Source organism: Ascaphus truei, chromosome 1 (assembly GCF_040206685.1).
Source record: "Ascaphus truei isolate aAscTru1 chromosome 1, aAscTru1.hap1, whole genome shotgun sequence".
Lineage (NCBI taxonomy): Eukaryota > Metazoa > Chordata > Amphibia > Anura > Ascaphidae > Ascaphus > Ascaphus truei.
Genome location: NC_134483.1, coordinates 257,229,211 through 257,248,871, shown reverse-complemented (window position 1 = coordinate 257,248,871; position 19,661 = coordinate 257,229,211).

Sequence of the window (19,661 nt, the reverse complement as noted above, 5' to 3'; positions counted from 1 at the left end):
CTTGGAGTGAAAATAGCAGCAGGCCTCAGGAAACCAGGAAGCTGAAGCATGCTGGGGATCAATGCTTCAGCACAGGAACAAGAACTAGGACAAACAGAGTAGAACGAGATAACAAGCCAGGGGCTTGTGGCAGAACATACGGTGACATCCAGGAAGGACTATGCTCGGCAGGGAGCATTGTGGGAAGGCAGTACTTAAAGGTCAGTGAACCAATAGCAGAAGGGGCATGTGACAGCATTGCCTCAATGAGTGAATCCAGGCTGCAGTAAATATCAGGAGAAGTGTTCCAGGACTGCACAGGTCTGTAAGGCAAGGTAAACAGTAAACTGAGGTGTGGATTCCTTACAGTACCCCCCCCCCCCCTTCATGCGAGCCCTCCGGGCGAACAAGACCACTCATAGAGTTGGGGGACCTGGAATTGTTCCTGAACTGTCTAGGATTGGGGGTAGAGTCGTGGTCCAGAGACTCGTGGTCACTCCTTTGTGAACCCCCACCCCCCGGTGAGAACTGCGGCCAGACAGGCCCATCCATGGGTCTCGGGGACATTGAGTTGTTTCAAAAGTTTTTTAGGTGGAAATTGGATCCGTAAACGAGCAGTTCCTTGGTGAGTACTGTTCTAGGATATGAGAGTGGTGGTAGAGACATCATTGGTACGTGGCTCGCCACGCGAAATGGCTTGGGAATCCAAGGCTGTGAAGAACCAAAGGGTTCCGGAGCAAAAACGGCAGAAGAACCCCCACTGGGAGCCCAGTCTTTAGTAATGGGACCAGAATTTAGGATAAGTGGCATCGATAGTTGATCGAATATACCAGGGCGACCTTTGGGACAGACAAAGTCTTGGCTGACCTCTGCATGTAGGAACTTGAGGGGGTTTTCTCCTCTAGAGGTCTCCCAGGTAGTGGTCAGCGAGGGTATAGGGAGGGTGGGAGCATTTCCAGGTATGGTCATGGAAGGTAACAAGGCAAGCAGTAAACCAGGCTTAGAGACCGAAATCTTGGGATACGTACAGAGTATTTCCAACACAGAGGAAATAACAGGAGCAACAGAAGGTTCCGAGGGGGAAAACCATGGTTTCGCAGAGGCAGAGAAGCAATCAGCAGTGGAGTTCCCAAATACTGGGGAACCCTCAGTGGGAGATAGTATTGTCTGGGGATTAGGAATAGGCTTTGGGGTTTTAATATCAGGAGCTTGAGAAAAAGGCAGAGCAAGGGTAGCGGCGGGAGGGAAGCTAACATCAGAAGCTGAAGTCTGTACTTCAGTGACAGGGACCTGAGAGACAACAAGCAACAAGTAGGAACTATGGAAATTCTTAATGGCAGACACCTTAGGAGCACAAGGAATCTTATCCAAAACTGCAAGGGCAGTGTGGACGGACGTTTATAGAGGTACACAATTAGGAGGCTTTATAATGTGAAATTATAATAGGCTTTATTGTGCCTGTTCCTTTTCATCAGGAAATTATCCAAACACAGGGGGGGGGGGGGGGAACAAAGCTTCCATTCACTTGGGAGTATTTCTAGTGAAATCCTATGCAATTAGTTCACATCTCCCTTAGTCAAGCAGTTCTCGCAGCCCCAAAACATATAGCATGAAAATAAGCAGATATAAGCAGTCTCTAAAGAATAAAAGTCTTATCTGTTTCTTGGAGGGAAAATCTCACTTCCTGGTTCAGCTTCAGGTGCAGTAGTTTTCCCTGTGTCTTGAATTCAGCTCTGCAGTGCAGAGCTCAAGACCGCTCAGCTCCAGAGATCTGGGTTTCTTTTGGTCAGTCTCTCCTGGGACTCAAGAACCTCTGCTCTGTCTCTCCAAAGGTCAGCTCTCAGTCAGAGCTAGGGAGGAGTAACTTCCTGTCTCAAAGGCAGGCTTTTTCTACTACCTGTAATCAGGCAGGTGGTGCTAGTTAATTTGCTACCAGCAGTTAACCACCACACTGCTGGATTAGAGGCACCATTGTGAACAGGGATAAGTCCCCTGTTACATACCTCCCCTGTTTGTGGGAAGCTCGGGCTTACCACGGCCAAAGCCCATCCTTCCACTCTCATTCGAGATCTTTCTGTGACTTGAATGAGAGTGGATGGAGGAAGAGAACCCTCTGTCCCGCTGGGATTGGAGCCCTTTCTCCAGTTTATTTTTGTCTCCTCCCGAAGGTGCTTGAGATCAGCACTGCTCAGTCGCTCGAGGAGGACTTTTTCCACGTAAAGTCTTTTTATCGCGTGCGTGGTCACGAGATTTCTGTTGCGTCGGGCACTCCTCTTTTTATAGACAAAGTGTATTGCAACAGTTGTAGAGCAGTTAGGACTAGCCCTTAGAGTTTTCTGCTCTTCTCCACACCACGGAGTCGCCAGTTCACCTTCTTTGGGACTGAGTTGCACCTCCACCTCCTTTTCCAGAGAATGTCCTATTTTTTCAGCTTCCTCAGCTAAGGATTCTTCTGGCTTTGATTCCGCACTCCTACCTCTGGAAAACTAAATAGCTCAGATTTAAACACCAGGACTAGTAATATAGGCAGGGTGGTCTCAGACTGTACTAAGGGAGTAACAGATATGCTGATCCCTGGAGGGTTTGCATGGGCAGAGAAATCAGGGGAACTAACAGCAAGGACTTCCTCTATAGAAAGAGAGTCAGAAGGGAGGTTTTTACTTCTCGGAGTGTCAGGACCGGCAAGGCAAATTTCAGAGAGAGGGGAAACGGTGTGCAGGCTTCTAGCTAGCACATATGAAAAAGCGTCACTTTTGAGTGAAAGCAGTGTGTCAGCAAATATTCCTGGGAACACAACATAAACCAGAGGAGGGGCATACTGACCACTATACGCTTTTAACCCTAAGCTTTGAGAAGGGGAGGACACAGACAGTACACGGGTGGTAATCATAACTGTACTGGTCTCTGAAGTGGGTATTTGATAAGGAGAGTCTGGGAAACCAGAAATGACTGCAGATTCCACGACGTAGGGAGTATGCGCTGAAGCAGGGATCATAGCTCTCTGTGTGACAGACTGGTTCAGCCACATACCCGGGAATGGGAACTCTGCGACCAAGCTTAGGGAAAAACTTGGTAACTGAATACATTTAACTGGAATCAGATCTTTAGCCGAAGTTTCAGGGGGCACAGCAGCTGAAACTTGAGCTGAAGCAGGGGCTTTAAAGCAAAGACTAATGAAGGACTCCGCAACATTAGGGTAGTCATTCAATGCAACCTCTGCTGTCGGACTTGGGGAATCATTCTCTGAGGTTAGAAAGGAGGCATTAACTTGGAGGCAGCACGAATTTACAGGGGTTAATGCAGATAGTACCTGAGAGTAAAAAATAGGGAGCTTTTCTCTGTAATGGGAGACACAAAGGATTTCTCTTCTGGAGCTAGGGACGTGACCTTGGCTAGCGAAGAACAGGGAGTAACCAAAGGAGGCTCATAGGGGTGACCTGCAGGGGTTAATACAGGAATGACCTTGGGAACAGCACTTAGGAATTCAAACTTAGTATGTGGAGGTAGAAGGGATTCCTTCTCTGACGGGAAGGGCGCACAGGACTGCCTATCAGGGGTTAAAGCAGGAAAAACCTCAAGGGCTGGAATGGGAGATTCAGAGTTAGAAATAGAGGGAAAAAGGGATTCGTTCTCGGATACTGGAGCCTTAGTGTTTGCTAGAGAAATATACGTATACTCCAGGGGAACCTCACAGGACTGATCAGCAGGGGTTAACGTAGACATATCATTGGTGTCAGAGTACCCGGGCGTACAATACTGTGACAGGGAAGCGTAGCTGGCCCGAGGGCGATCCATCTGTCCCATGCTCTGGCGTGAGAGTGTAAACCATCTTCCAGACTGGGACATTTTTTCCCACAGGGTCAGGTTTTCAGGCCGGGACAGGTTTTTAGACAGGGACCAGTTCTCAGAAAGGGGAAGTTTTTCAGACTGGGACCGGTTTTCAGACTGGGACCGGTTTTCAGACTGGGACCGGTTTTCAGACTGGAACCGGTTTTCAGACTGGGACCGGTTTTCAGACTGAGACCGGCTTTCAGACAGGGGCCGGCTTTCAGACAGGGACCAGCTTTCAGACAGGGACCGACTTTCAGACAGGGAGGTTAAATCAGGGCTAGGGACCATGGCAGCTTCTATGTTAGGGGGCAGTGATAGTGGGCCAGTTTGGTCTATTCCCGGAGAGGGAGATACGTCCCCAGGTTTAGCGACAGGACTGGCAGCACAACGGGACTGCCAAGCGGCAGCGTAGCTTGTGAGGAGAGGGTCCTGTTCCTTTATGCAAATGTCCAAAGTCAGGGAATGTACACAGAGTGTGTTTTGTGCGTGAGCCAACATGAAGAGAGGGTCCTGTTGTATTAGGTGAATGTCCAATGATAAGGCCAAGGCATAGAGTGCATTACGGGCGTTGGCAAGTTTGATGGGATTCACATTATCCCAGGTTAAAGGTGAACCAGGGGAGTAAACACAAGCGGCCAGAGACTGTTTTAAGTCCTTGAGGCAGTAAGCCTTACTAATGAGATCATTACGGCATCGGCGTTGCAAAGGGGTTAAACCTTCATACATAATCTGATCTTCAATCAGGGGTAGAATTTCGCACAGATACTGTTTTTCAAACTGGGGCTGGTCTGCAGGCCGGGACAGGATTTCAGACAGAAACATACCAACCTTCACCACAGGGTGGTCCGAGTTTGTGGGGCCGAGCATACTGTCACGGTTGTGCTCGCCACAAACCTGGGTCGGACCACGAGGCTGAGGTGGGGTTGTAAAAGCACCGACCTTAGACCGCGCAGGCTGATCCGGATTGCGCAGTTCGTAGTCATACGTAGCAGGGTCGGGACTGGAGAAGGCAGCATCGTCGCTGGACAAGCCAGGGTCAGGACTGGAGACATCAGGGTAAACGTTGTTCAAGCAGGAGTTTGGCAACAGGTAGTCAGGAGTTCCCCGCTTCAGCTTAGGAGCGCGGGAGTGGACTCTGCGCGTGCGGCGACCATGGCCCATGGTACTGGTCTCAGGAAGGGTAGGCAGACCAGAGTGGGCACACTGCCTGGCTGCACTGGTAAACCAGTGCTTCAGCGCAAGAGTCCTGAGCGGGCTGGAGAATCCTCCGCAACAGCACAGGAAAAGACCTCTGCGTGAAAATAGCAGCAGGCCTCAGGAAACCAGGAGGAGGGGAGAAACAAGGACATTGGAGCACAGCAAAAAGACAGGCTGGCGGCAGTGACTGCGTGCAAAAGATTTATTCCGGCAACATTGCCATTAAAAACAGGACAGGTTCTCTGACGCGTCTTAGACGAAACGCGTCAGAGAACCTGTCCTGTTTTTAATGGCAATGTTGCCGGAATAAAGCTTTTGCACGCAGTCACTGCCGCCAGCCTGTCTTTTTGCTGTGCTCCAATGTCCTTGTTTCTCCCCTCCTCTTACTCACCTGCTCTGGGACGGATGCACGCTCCAGGAGAGCAGCGGTGAGGCCCCCTCCTCTGGAACGGACAGCCATCAGGCACTACACGAGCCAGCTACACGAGTCCCTGCACTCCCTGCTCGAGGACCCGCCGGGAACACATGATCCGCCACAGAAGGAACCGCCGGATGGGAGAAGCACTCCGGTCAGGTTAGAGATCATTTTTCTTACACGGCTATCCAGATTGTGCCTTATTGTGCCCAAAAGAAGTTATTATCTCCTATCTAGGGGTACACACTCCGCTGCTCTCCTCTATCACCTCAAACATTGGCAAATCTGCCCTACCACTGCTACACTGAGGATTAAACAGTCCTCAATACCGACACCAATTTGAAGCACCACATTAGGGGTTTATTCCCTTATCTACTCAGGAAACCAGGAAGCTGAAGCACGCTGGGGATCAATGCTTCAGCACAGGAACAAGAACTAGGACAAACAGAGTAGAACGAGATAACAAGCCAGGGGCTTGTGGCAGAACATACGGTGACATCCAGGAAGGACTATGCTCGGCAGGGAGCATTGTGGGGAAGGCAGTACTTAAAGGTCAGTGAACCAATAGCAGAAGGGGCGTGTGACAGCATTGCCTCAATGAGTGAATCCAGGCTGCTTTAAATATCAGGAGAAGTGTTCCAGGACTGCACAGGTCTGTAAGGCAAGGTAAACAGTAAACTGAGGTGTGGATTCCTTACAGCTACATGACTTTTCATGGTTTTACCCCAATGGCGCTCACAGCAAATCTCAACGCTGTATAAGCTTCCTAGCCAAAGTTAGCAAAAGCCGCTTTCAATGCTGCCAAGCGCCGGACTTTAAAACCATTTTCCCTTTATACTTTCACAGGAGAACACTGGTACTTTTATACACTTTAAACTTAGAAATGACATTACTCTCACCAACGTATACCTGGTGAGAGATGTTCTGAACCACACATACATTTTCATTACAATTACAGTGGTTCTGCCATCATTGGGTTGCAGAGCTGGCACTTAACAATTCCCCAATATGGCTCAGGGGCACCGAGCCGGGCATAGTACATTTATTATTGGCCTTGGAACTGCCTCACCATCACAGTGACCCGCGGGAATAAAAATACACACAACTTCCTCACCACAGTGATTTTAAATGGTAAACCAATCTCTGCTCTGGTAGACTCAGGTAGTGATAGTAACTTGGTATCAGTGAAGTTGGTTTAGCCTCTCCAATTATGCCAGTGTGAGAAGCTGCGGGTATTATGTGTGCATGGGTGCACGCTTCCGTACACCACGACTCCGATAAAAGTAAAAGTCGAGGGGCAAGTCATCTAAACTACGGCAGCAATTGTACCTAAGTTACCCCGTTCCCTAGTGTTAGGTTAATTTTCCTGGTTTTGACACCCTTATCAGAGGACAACTCACTTTAAACATTCCTACTCCGGATGATGTTTTTCTGTTTACAGACCCGGAATTAGTCTCTGAAGTGTGTAAAACCCAGAAATCAAAACGAGAACGTAGGAAGGACAAAAAGAGGTCCTCCTCCACCGCAGTTAGCACTGGTTACTACTCCTAACAGAGGGAGAACAGAGGATGAGGAGTTGTAGAGTGTTGAAAGGTTCTCAACACTGCCTGAACCTTTTGTAGATGTTACGGTTGTGTTCCCACGCACAAGCCGAGTGAAGGGAAGGGACCAGATAGCGAGGTGGGGAAGCCGCAGGAGACACGAAAAAGGAGTAATTTGCCGCGCAGCTGGGGAGCGGTGCACGTAGTCACGTGAGCGTGCCAATAGCAGGAGAATGCACGATGCGTCCAGAGGAGCAGAGCCAAGCTCCGTGACACGACTAGCCCAGCTGCATGTGTGCGCATGCTCTGGCAGCAAAGCGGGGATTCGCGTGTTCTCAGGCACCAACGCGAGGGGTGTGTTTGCCACTAGTGAGGAGTGAGGGGGAGGTAGAGTCCAGAGCACAAGGTCACAATAGAATTGCTTCTTGGAGGACGTCCAGCCTCCTTAAGGTATAGTGCCAGTAACAGAAGAGTGCAGAAATACTAAATTCAAGTAAGGGTTCTTTAGTTGAATGCTTTGGCCAAAGTATTGTAAGCCTGCTACCACGTCAAGGTAAACCCTAATCAGCAGGTCCTACACTACCCGCATGGTAAACTAACCTCAGTAGTAGAATGAGTGACTGTCCCAGTCTTTCGGAATCCAAAGGAGATGAGTAAAGGTCCCAAGGACGTCCAGGCAGGAACAGCATGTGATGGTAATACTTGCCGGACACAGGGCAGGTAGCAACTGACTTATTTAAAGGGCAGCGGCAGCTGATAGCAATGAGAGTCAGAGTGAGGCTTTCTTCCTGTCAGGAGGAAGAGGGCAGGATTTGCCAGAAAGCAAGATGGCGTCGCTTGCTTCAGTATGCTTGAAGTCACTTCCTGTAGAGAAGACAAGGCAGGGGCAGAACAGAGGCGCGGCCTCTGCGGAAGCAGGGAAGAGTTCAGGACACACACAGACATCAGATAATCTTGACTCGCAGCTAGAGGGCAGTGATCAGAAGTTCAACGTGTAAGGAGGGAACACGCCGCAGGGGGCATGTTCTGTGCATCGTCACAGTAGATGTGAGTCCCAATCTGGACTATGAATTACCACATCATCTAAGTACGCTGAGGCATAGTTCGTGTGCGGCTGTAACAATTTATTCATCAACTTTTGGAAGATTGCAAGCGCGCCATGAAGACCAAAGGGTAAAACGGTATACTGGAAGATGTCATCAGGTGTGGAGATGGCTGTTTTCTCTTTTGCTTACTCTATTAACGGGATTTGCAATAACCCATAGTAAGATCTAAAGTGGTTAAAAACGGTCCCTCGCCAACCTCTCAATTAACTTGTCTACCCGGGGCATAGGATAGGCATCAAACTTCGAGACTTCATTGACTTTTCTAAAGTCATTACAAAACTGTATTGTCCCATCAGGCTTACTGTAGGTACCAAGACAATAGGGCTGGACCATTGACTATAGGACTCCTCAATTACCCCTAGGTCTAGCATCTTCTTTACCTCTTAATAGGCCTTCTTCTGACTTCTGGGATCCTATAAGGTCTTATCTTAACGGCTATTCCCTTTGGTCTTCATGGGGCGCCTGCAACCTTCCAATGGTTGAAGAAAAAATTGTTACAGCCGCACTCGAACTATGCCTCAGCATACTTAGATGATGTTGTAATTCATAGTCCAGATTGGGACTCACATCTACAAAAGGTTGAGGAAGTGTTGAGAACCTTTCGGGAGGCGGGTCTTACAGCCAACCCAGCTAAATGTTCAGTCGGCTTGGCAGAAGCAACATATCTTGGCTATGTTGTGGGAAGGGGGACTGTAAATTCCCAGCTCAATAAAGTTGAAGCCATTGAGAATTGGCCCCGTCCCCTTAAAAAAAAACAGGTTAGGACATTTCTAGTCATTGTAGGTTACTACAGGCGATTTGTACCACATATACTGCACAGCTTTCAGATTTAGTAAAAACAAGGGCACCCAATGTGGTAAAAGGGAGCAGTGGTGCGGAGACCGCATTTTTAGACCTACGTACAGCGCTCTGTAGTCACCCAGTCTTGGTAGTCCCAGATTTTACAAAAGATTTTTTTCTGCAAATGGATGCCTCCGAAGTAGGTTTCGGAGCAGTCCTGTCCCAGTTTGTAGATGATGAGGAACACCCGGTCTTGTACTTAAGTCATAAATTGTGTCCACGCGAACAAAGATACGCCACAGTAGAAAAATAATTTCTGGCCGTAAAGTGGGCAACGGAAACTTTAAAGTATTACCTGTTAAGCAGATCTTTTACCCTCATTACAGATCATGCACTCTAAGGCCTCGGACACGCTTACCGCTGGCATGCTGAGGCGTGCTGAGGCTCAGGGAAAGCGGGTGCTTTCCCTGGCCTTGCGGTTGCTTACCGCAAGCGCTCTCAGCAGGCCGTCAGGGGGCGGTCCGGGGGCGGTCGGGGGGCGGGCGCGTCACTGGCCGGGGGCGGGCCAGTGACGTCACGGAGCTGGTTCGCCCTCATTGGGCGATCCGCTCACGTGACTGGCCTGTCTCGCCAGCAAGCGGGGGAATTTTAAATTCCCCTAAGACCTGCGCTTCCGCAAGCGTGCGGAAGCGCAGGAGAGCCCCTACTAAAGCCGCTCTAATTGCGGCTGTAGGGGCTCAGTGCTGAGCGGGAGCGCGCGTCAGCACGCTTCCGCCAGCAAGCGCCAAACATGGCCAAGGCATTACAGTGGATGCATAGAAACAAAGAAAAGAATTCTAGGGTTACCCGCTGGTTTCTGTCATTACAACCCTTCAATTTCACAGTGCAGCATCGGCCAGGCATACTACATGGTAATGCGGATGCACTTTCTAGGGTGCACAGGCTGCTCCACACGGTAATGTTACGCTGGGGAGGGGGATATGTGATAGAGTCATAGACTCTGTATACATTAGTAGGAGGTGGCAGTATGCCTGCTTTCCAGTATACGAGGAGTTAACCCAGATGATTAAGCTGTCCACAGGTGATTCTAATTAGTAAGCTCACCTGCCTTTAAAAAGAGGAAGAGGAAATGTCTCTGGGGCAGCAGTCTCTCTCAGACACTGAGAGAGGACAGAGGAGAGCTGACAGACAGACCCAGGCTCCACAGACTTATGAACAAGTGAAGTGCGCAGCTAAGACAGACTTAAGGTGATAGATGTGCAATTAATTGCAAAGTTATTAAAGTGCAATAATGCACATACCCTCTAACTACTGTAGTTCAGATACCAGATATTAATACAAACATACAAAACCATAACAGGTCTCAGATAGCGTCTGTAGCCGAATCAAAAGAGTGGCTCAACACTCTCAAGCACTAGAAATAAAAAAACAAGAAAACTGCGCAAAAACGCAAATAGTGAAGTATATCAAATATAATTGAATTAAAAAATAGGGTAAGTATTCTGCGTACATAAGGTTAGTGAAATATAGGCATTGATCAACACAGAGGTTACCAAACAGCAAATAACCAGAGCTTCCAGCAGGAACAGATCCCTCAGGTAAGTAATCCTTGATGGTTTCAGGGCGTCGTCTCGTCCAGGATGGTGGCTCACAGGTAGCACAATTAATCCATCTTTGAGCGTCTGTCTCATCAAAAAGAAATCTCCCCGCCTCAGATGTTAATTCAGTCCCGGAATAGAGAGCAGTGTCGCTCTCTTGGATGCAATGATTACACCAAATATTGGTAGAGTTATGGGAAGTCCACAAATATGCGCACTCATATGCGAATGATCAGTCCATAAATCACATAAGCAAGGCTGTAGATTAAGGTCTAACCTCATAAGTAAACCTGAGGTGTGATGCACCGGTCAGTAAAATCACCTGTCAGGGTCTCCTAGACCTCCTGCCTAGCCATAGTTCTTCTTTGTCCACCGGGTGTGCTGTGGCCTTCTGTGTGCTCTGGGGTTCTTCTGTCTGTCTGTCTTCTTGTTGCTCCTGTCTCTGTCCTTTATAGCTTCTGCTTCCTGTTTGTTTCCCTTGCCTTTGTTTTGAGTCAGATTCCTATGCACATGCTTCTGTCTCTGATCCTGATCTGTTCCTGTACCAGTCCTGTATTTGATTCGGTTCATAGTAAAGGCTCTTGCTAGTAATCTGGCTTGTCCCTTTTTGTTTCCTGGTCTCAGTCCCTGTTCCCCGGTCTCAGTCCCTGTTTGTTCCCTGGTCTCAGTCCCTGCTCCCCGGTCTTAGCCCCTGCTCCCAGACCTGTTCCTGCCCCCCCTGTCCTGTTCCAGTCTCCTCGTTGCCGACCTCTGCTTGTTACCTGACTGCACTATCTGCCGCCTGCCTTGGACCTCTGCTTGTTACCTGACTGCGCTATTTGCCACCTGCCTCGGACCTCTGATTGTGACCCCTACTACACTCCTGCTGTTCCGGCCACTGAGATCCTACCCGCCACAGGAGTCTCCCGTGACATCACCGCTGATAAAAACCGGTACTCGGTGGTGTGTCGCAATGAAGCAGCACTAAATCAAGTGTATACGCACGTACTGTGATGAGGTGACCCACTAGATTAATAAGGCTAAAAATAACAGTGTTAAAAATACACAGTATTAATCCTACGCGTTTCGTATCTGTGACGCTACTTCTTCAGGGATAATTACACAATGAAATCCAGAGACATTAAATGACGTGAAACACTGTGTTTAATAAAACCATTCCTGACGTTCCTGATGTGCTCCTGTCACGGTTGTGCTCGCCACAAATCTGGGTCAGACCGGGTGGCTGAGGTGGGGTTGTAAAAGCACCGACCTTAGACCACGCAGGCTGATCCGGATTGCGCAGTTCGTAGTCGTACGTAGCGGGGTCGGGACTGGAGAAGGTAGCATCATCAGTGGACAAGCCATGGTCAGGACTGGAGAGATCAGGATAAACGTTATTCAAGCAGGAGTTTGGCAACAGGTAATCAGAAGTTCCTCGCTTCAGCTTAGGAGCGTGAGCGGGTTCTGCACGTGCGGTGACCATGGCCCATGGTACTGGTCTCAGGAAGGGATAGGCAGACCGGAGTGGGCACACCGCCAGGCAGCACTGGTAAACCAGTGCTTCAGCACAATAGTCCAGAGCGGGCCTGTGCAAGGAGAGAGAGAGCTACAGACCTCAGGACTCGTAGATTGAGCCTCTGCTAAGGGTAGGGCAGCAGACCACAGGAAACAGGAAGCTGAAGAATATACGGGAGGTGCTCCGCTTCAGCACAGGAACCAGGACACGGCCTCTGCTATGGAGAATGAGCAGCAGGCCCCAGGAACCAAATAGATAGGCTCTGCAGCGAAAGGACAGCAAGCCTCAGGAAACCAGGAGCTGAAGTCAACACTGGAGTGACCTCCGCTTCAGCACAGGAACCAGGACACAGCCTCTGCTATGGAGAATGAGCAGCGGCCCCAGGTACCAGTAGATAGGCTCTTGATGTGGAAGGATAGCATGCCTCAGGGAACAGGGAGTTGAAGTCAACACTGGAGAGACCTCCGCTTCAGCACAGGAGACAGGAGCAGGCCACTGCGTGCGACTAGCTGCCGGCCTCAGGAAACAGGGATCTGAAGTTAACATAAAGAGTATTCTGCTTCAGCACAGGAGACAGGAACAGGCCGCTGCATGAGACTAGCAGCCAGCCTCAGGAAACAGGGATCTGAAGTAAACATGAAGAGTACTCCGATTCAGCACAGGAGACAGAAACAGACCTCTGCATGAACTAGGGAATAGAACTTAGAGAGATTAGTACACAACAGAGCCAAGCCGTATGGCTTGTGGCAGAACACTTGTGAAAACAAAGAAGGGTTATGCTCGGCAGGAAAGCATTGTGGGAAAGGTGACTTTAAAGGTCAGTGAACCAATAGCAGAAGGGGCGTGTGACAGCATTGCCTCAATGAGTGAACCCAGGGTGGAGCTGCAGCAAAGATCAGGAGCAGTGTTCCAGGGCTGCATAGGTCTGTAAGGTAAGGCAAACAGCAAACTAAGGTGCGGATCCGTTACAGCTCCTGAATACGCACCTTAAGGCTACACTTAGTCCTGCCGACATACTGTAACGCTCAGGCACATTCCAGGAGATACACAATGAAGACAGAAGTACACAATATGAAGTCTTCAATATAGAAGACTTCCTTAGTTGTTTTAGATATAGTTGTTTTTTTATCCATATGAAGGAATTTACAAATAGAACATTTTCCACGGGTATAGTTCCCTATAGGTTTGGCACTAAGCCACCCTTTACTGACTGGTCCCCAAGTTTCTTGACCAATGTCACTTAGAGCAAGCACATTTTTTAAATTCTTTGCCTTCCTGTATATAAATCTTGGTGATTTAACCAGATGAATCCCTAAAATAGGGTGATTACATAAGATGCCCCAATGTTTAGAGATGATCCTTTCTATACTTTTACTCACTGAATTATAATTAGTAATGAAGGCCACATCAATCTGTTTATCAGCTATTATTGATTCCTTCTTATTTTTAGGGATAAGCTTTAGACTACGATCCATGAGCCTCACTTTCTCAAGTACTGGGATCTGTCACTCAGCAACTTCCCGGCCATTTTCACACTTTGAATCTCTGAGGCTTTTCAACCCTGGACTTCACTAGACTCAGAGTTTCCCACTTATCAGGGGCTCTTTGAAGTACAGGGAGGAAAATACTCTCAGCTCATTCACCCTTAGCATATTTGCATGCTAAACGATTTTTCCCGGGCTTACAGAAAAAGTTTTACCCTGACTGTACATTTAAACTAACAGTGTAATAGAGTTTATTAAAACAATATGTTCTGCTTGTGCTATGGGAGTAAACTTTATATGTGGGTGCAATGTTTCTTTATTCTGAGCTGCACTCCAAAAATGCTAGCCCACGCCATTCGCAAGTTGGCGTACTTAATTGAAAGGTCTCTAATGTGGTTTCCGTGGTTAACCTACTTCCCACATCAATATACTTTCTGCCTTTCAAGTTAATACACTAATAAGACAAGGGATACATTTTGACAGAATCCACGTCAGTTTAAACCGCAAGCCACTTATTCAATTAACCTTGCGGTTGTGAGGTCTAGTGCTTAGAATTGGATACCTATCTTCAAAGCGGCCCTCCCATACACAGCCACGCGTCTTCAATCAGCGCTTGGTTCAGCGCTCACAACGCCATCTTGTGTCTGAAAAGCTAACAGCACAGTTTGTATTCATTCTTATTACCACAGTCAGGGAATAGACTGCAAAATGGGGACAAGAAGGGTGGTGTAGGGGAAAACACATCAGGGTGATGCACATATATTTAACCCCTTCATTCCCAATGAGATTTAGGGTTAATCTGCCAGGTATAATGCCTTTATTAATGGCCTGATTAACCCTTTCATCACCACACCTCCCCCACTCAAAGCGCAGGGTCTGCCTTGACCACCTCGTCCGGTGGTTGGGTTGGCCTGACAGCTCTTGAAGTTGTCAGTTCATGAGGACTGTCCTACTGGGAAAGGCCATCAGCATTGCCATGTTCACTGCCCTTCTTGTGCTGGTGTCACGGTAGTGCTGCCCGCAGACCAGACCTGTCCCTGTACTGAGGTGGGATGTTAGTAACACGTACCCGCAGCAGAGGAAGCGTGTTCAAAGTGTGGTAGTTTGCGTAGGCAGGCCAGGAGACTTAGTATGGTAATAGAGGTACCTGTTGCATCAGGAGAGAGAGTACTCGTAATAGGTGCCGAGAGTCGAGGAGAGGTCTGGATGGTAGAAGGTCAATCCGAGATCGAGGAATGAGAGAAGCAGCGTAGTGATGAGGATGCTTGGGTCAAGAGCCAGGAGAGGAGTCATAAGCCAAGCCGGGTCAAAACCTAAGAAGCACAAACACAAGCAAGAGGGAATCCACACCAGGTAAGCTGAGGCTATGCAGAGCAATGACTCCAGGGAAGGACTGGGGTAATAAAGGTGGAAGAGCCAATCAGGGAGGTAGGTGGAGACAAGGTGTGATGTGGAGCATAAGCTGATAGGTGCGCGCTGTGATCCTGAAGCGGCATCAGCTGGGAAGCAGGGGGTTGTGAGTATGGCTGGAGCGAGTGCTGGGGGTGTGACTGAGCTGCCTGTGCAGTGAATAAATTATGGCCAGGAGCGCGCGCGGTGTAAGACCGTCATGCACGCGTTCCAGCCAAGATGGCGACTGCATGTGTCTGCTTTGGCTGACACGGAGCCTGGGAGCGGAGGGGATAAAACTGGGAGGAGGAAGGGAGAGCAGGGGCAGTCCCAGGCAGAGGTAAGGAGTGGGTGTGAGAACCCTGCTTCCTTACAGCTGGATGGTGAAATCAAAGTCCTGTAAGGCAAGACTCCAGCACAAGAGTTTAGCATTTTCCCCCGACACCCTTTGCCATAAAGATAGGCTGCAGTTTCCTCAGAGCCCACACAATGGCCAGACACTCCTTTTCAATGGTGGCATAAGCCACCTCTCTGGGCAGCAGCTTGCGGTTCAGATACACCACTGGGTGTTCACTGCCCTCCTCCCCCATGTGGCTGAGTACAGCACCAATGCCATAGCATAAGGCATCAGTCTGCACCAAGAATTTTTTTGCATAATCTGGTGCAGCTAGTATAGGGGCATTGGCAGTGCAGTCTTCAATGCCTGGAAGGAGAACTCACAGGCAGAAGACCAGACAACGCCATAGTATGTCGCTTCTGGGTCAAGTCAGTCAAGGGTTTTGCAATGGCGCTACACTGAGGGACAAACTTTCTGTAGTAGTCTGTGGTGCCTAAGAAATCCATAACATGCTTCTTAGTCTTGGGAGTGGGCCACTTCACTATTGCTTCTACCTTGGCTGGTTCTGGCTTAAGATGCCCACCACCCACTCTATGCCCCAGGTACAGTACTTCTGCCATCCCTACTAAGAGCTTGATGGGTTGCAAGGTGAGTCCCGCTTCCCTAATCCCAGCTAGCACTGCAGCTACATGCACTAAATGTGAGTCCCACGAGTTACTAAATACAGCAATGTCGTCCAGGTATGCCCTTGGAAACCCTTGCATATCCTCCAGCAAACGATTGACCAGGCATTGGAAGGTAGCCGGTGCATTCTTCCTCCCAAATGGCATCTTGGGGTAATCAATGCCGACTTCTCCCTACCTCCTGGGTCCAGGGGATCTGCCAGTAACCTTTGCTGAGATCCATGGTGGCCAGATACCTTGCCCCCGCGAGTTCATCTAACAAATCATCCATGCGGGGCATGGGGTAGGCATCTGACACCGTCCCTGCATTGAGCTGCCGGTAGTCCACACAGAACCGAGTGGTCCCATCCTTCTTATGTACCAGGACTACCGGACAAGCCCAAGGGCTCTGAGACGGTACAATTACCCCTAGGGCCAGCATCTCTTCTACCTCCTCTCTATACTGCCCTTAATCTTTGCGGATACTCTGTAAGCATTCTTATGACGAGGTCTCAGATCCCCTGTAAGCACTGGGTGATCTGTAATGTGTGTCTTGCCTGGCTTATCTGTGAATAGCACCCTATACTGCTCTGGCATAGCTCTGGCCTCTGCTCTGTGTTGAGTAGCTGAGACCCTATCTCAACCTGCTCACCAGATCCCCCATCGGTGGACTACAAATGGCCAGCACTGATGCCACACTCGGTGCTATGTACTCTTTGAGCATGTTTATATGATAGGTTTTAATTCTCCCTGCCTCAGCATCTACCTGTACAACATAGTGGCACTCATTCATCTTTCGGAGAACCGGGTACGGTCCCGACCAGGCAGCCATCAATTTGTTCTCCCGAGTGGGTTTGAGAACAAGTACTTGGTGTCCTGGGATGAATTCTCTGCTATGGGCATTCTGATCATACCAAGTCTTCTGCTTGGTTTGAGCAGCCCTAAGGTTGTCCTGTGCCAACCCCATGAGCATCTCTAGTAGGTCTCTGAGATCTACCACATACTGAAGCACAGAAGCATCAGTTTTGGTAATCTCCCCTTCCTATCCCTCATGGAATAGGTCCAGAGGTCCCTGTACCCTGTGACCATTTAGCAGCTCAAAGGGAGAAAAGCCTGTGGATTCTTGCGGTACCTCTCGGTATGCAAACAGCAAGTGCTGCAGGTAAATCTCCCAGTCTTTGCCCTCTGCCTCTATAAAGGTCTTAAGCATCTGCTTCAGGGTCCCTTGAAATTCTCACACAATCCGTTGGTCTGGGGGTGGTACGGGGTCGTGCGCTGGTGCTTCACCCCGCACGCATGCCAGAGACACTTGAGTAATTCAATCATGAATTGCGACCCCTGATCAGTTAGGAACTCACTAGGAAAACCTACCCTAGTAAAAATGGTTAACAAGGATTTCGCTACTGCCCTAGCATCAATGGTGGCAAGCGCTACCGCCTCAGGGTACAGGGTGGCAAAGTCCACCACCGTGAGGATGTAGCGCTTCCCTGACCAGCTGGGAACCATGATCCCACCAGGTCCATGGCTACTCTCTGGAAGGGTTCCCCTATTACCGGTAACGGGTTCAGGGGTGCCTTCACATGGTCACCCACCTTACGTACTCGCTGGCAGGCAAAACAGGACCGGCAAAATTCTGCCACCGCACTGGATGCCCCTCACCAGTAGTAATGCTGCAACAGCTGGGCTCTTGTCCAAGCGACCCCCTGATGCCCCGCTAGTGGAATGGAGTGGGCTACCTGCAACAACTGCTGCCTATACTAACGGGGTACCACTAGCTGTCTTTTCCCCATCCATATCTCATCTAGCCATTTAGCCCCTTGCTCTCTATACAGTCAGAAGGTCTAGAACCAGACTCGCACATCCAACCCTTCTACGGGAAGGAGGCTGGGAACAACCGGGGGGGGGGGAGGAGATATAAACATATAATCCACAATACTCACACGGCCAAGTGAAAGTAAAAACAAAACGAGAGGTATCTGTGATGATCCAACCCTCCTACAGTGATCTGAACAGCAAGGAACAGTGGTTGCTGGCAGTCAATTTTCTATCAGGTGAAGTCCTCACTGCGCCATGCTTCCCATTGACTTCCGCGTGGTGTGGTGCAGAGATAATGGAGCAAGTGTTTAAAATTATTATTATTATTATTAAAATCCAGATCAACACATTTATTAGTGTAGATAAATAAAACATTCACATATACAAAACTCCCAGGTCAGCCCCCGTAGTGGAATCATAAGCCCTGCAACGAAAATCCTTGCCGCCGCGTCCGGAGAGTAAGGAAGTGTGGTGATTTTGTGTGGCTGCTCGCAACCTCTACGGAAGCCTCTGCGGGTCAAAAATGTCCAACTAGGGAGAGCTACGCGTTTCGCCGAGACTTCGGTTTCATCAGGCTCAAAGATATCCAATGGAGTGTCCGTACACATTATAAAGACCCCAATACTAATTACAAAACTGATCGCACCTATGCCAAAGTGGGAGGAGGAAAGGCTAATCAAGCCTCCATCAAGTCTCTTGGTTTTTAGAACACATGCTAATATCACTACCATCCTTATGTAACAGTTGTGGTGCAGCAGACAGCTATGTGTATAAAACACACTGACATAAGATTCTCTATTAACCCTTGGAAATTCTAAGAAACTCCTATATGTTAAGCGTCAGGGAAATGGGTCTCTGGTGTCTTTAGTCATGACTGAATAACATTAATAGATAACATCCCTGTATGTTAAAACTAAGGCATTAGTCTCTCGCATATACAATTTGGACAAACCCCAACTTAAAACAAACAATATGATCTGATTTACACAATTTTAAACAAAATAGAAATAAGTATACATATACATATGAAATGCTAAAATGGGCAAAACTGGATAAAAATACAATGATATTAAAATACATGATATTACAAAGCTTTATACATAATAATCTGAAATACTAGAAGCAAATACATCAATTAAAAAACAGCACAAAAGATCATTGAACTAAAAATGACATTTGGGTGGACAAGCCCAAAGTGGCCAAATAGGTCAGACCACTAGTCAAAAAACCTACAGTGAAATAGAAAAAAAGTGTTAAATGAAGAAAAGCAATAAAAATGCAAATATGCAGATGACCTCATTGAGATAAAATACAGTAAAGTAAAGGTTACAACCATAACAAGGGAAAGGTGAGTGATTGGGGGGACTGATGGATAGTTCATGAGATGGAGGAACATCCCATCAAATCCAACTATATGAAGGCCCCAATATCCAAATCTACATTAAGTTCAAGGGGGGGCAATGTTTTCAGCTGATAGATCCAGAACGTCTCTCTGCACTGCCACTAAATTCAGCAATGTGCAAGCATCGTTACAAAAAGCGATACTATAGTATCCATCGAAATCCCTCCATTTGCCGTTCTCCGCTTGATGATAAAGTTTATTTTCTGAGGAAAAATTAAAAATATAAAAGTATTACTGGTACCGTATTGTACAGTATGTTATATTTTTCCTTTATTGCTGCTGATAAGATTGTTCTATTGTTCAAAATGTATACCATAATGTTTTAACTTCAAAAAAAATAAAAAAAAGTTGAATATTATTTAAATAGTTTCATTGTTTCATTGTGTAACGTTTTATAAAAATGTCAGTGTTTTCTAAAACATACAGTAAGTACTGTATAACATTTCACATACTGTAATGGTTGGTTAAAATTAGTCAGTCCCCGAAAGAAGTTCCCACAGTCCCCTCGGTCAGTCCCCACAATAATTTTCTCGGGGGGCGTCTCTTGTTCACATACACGCATGCGCCTAAATGTGATGACACGCATATGCGTTTCAACAAGGTTCCAACGAGACATACTGTACAGTAGGC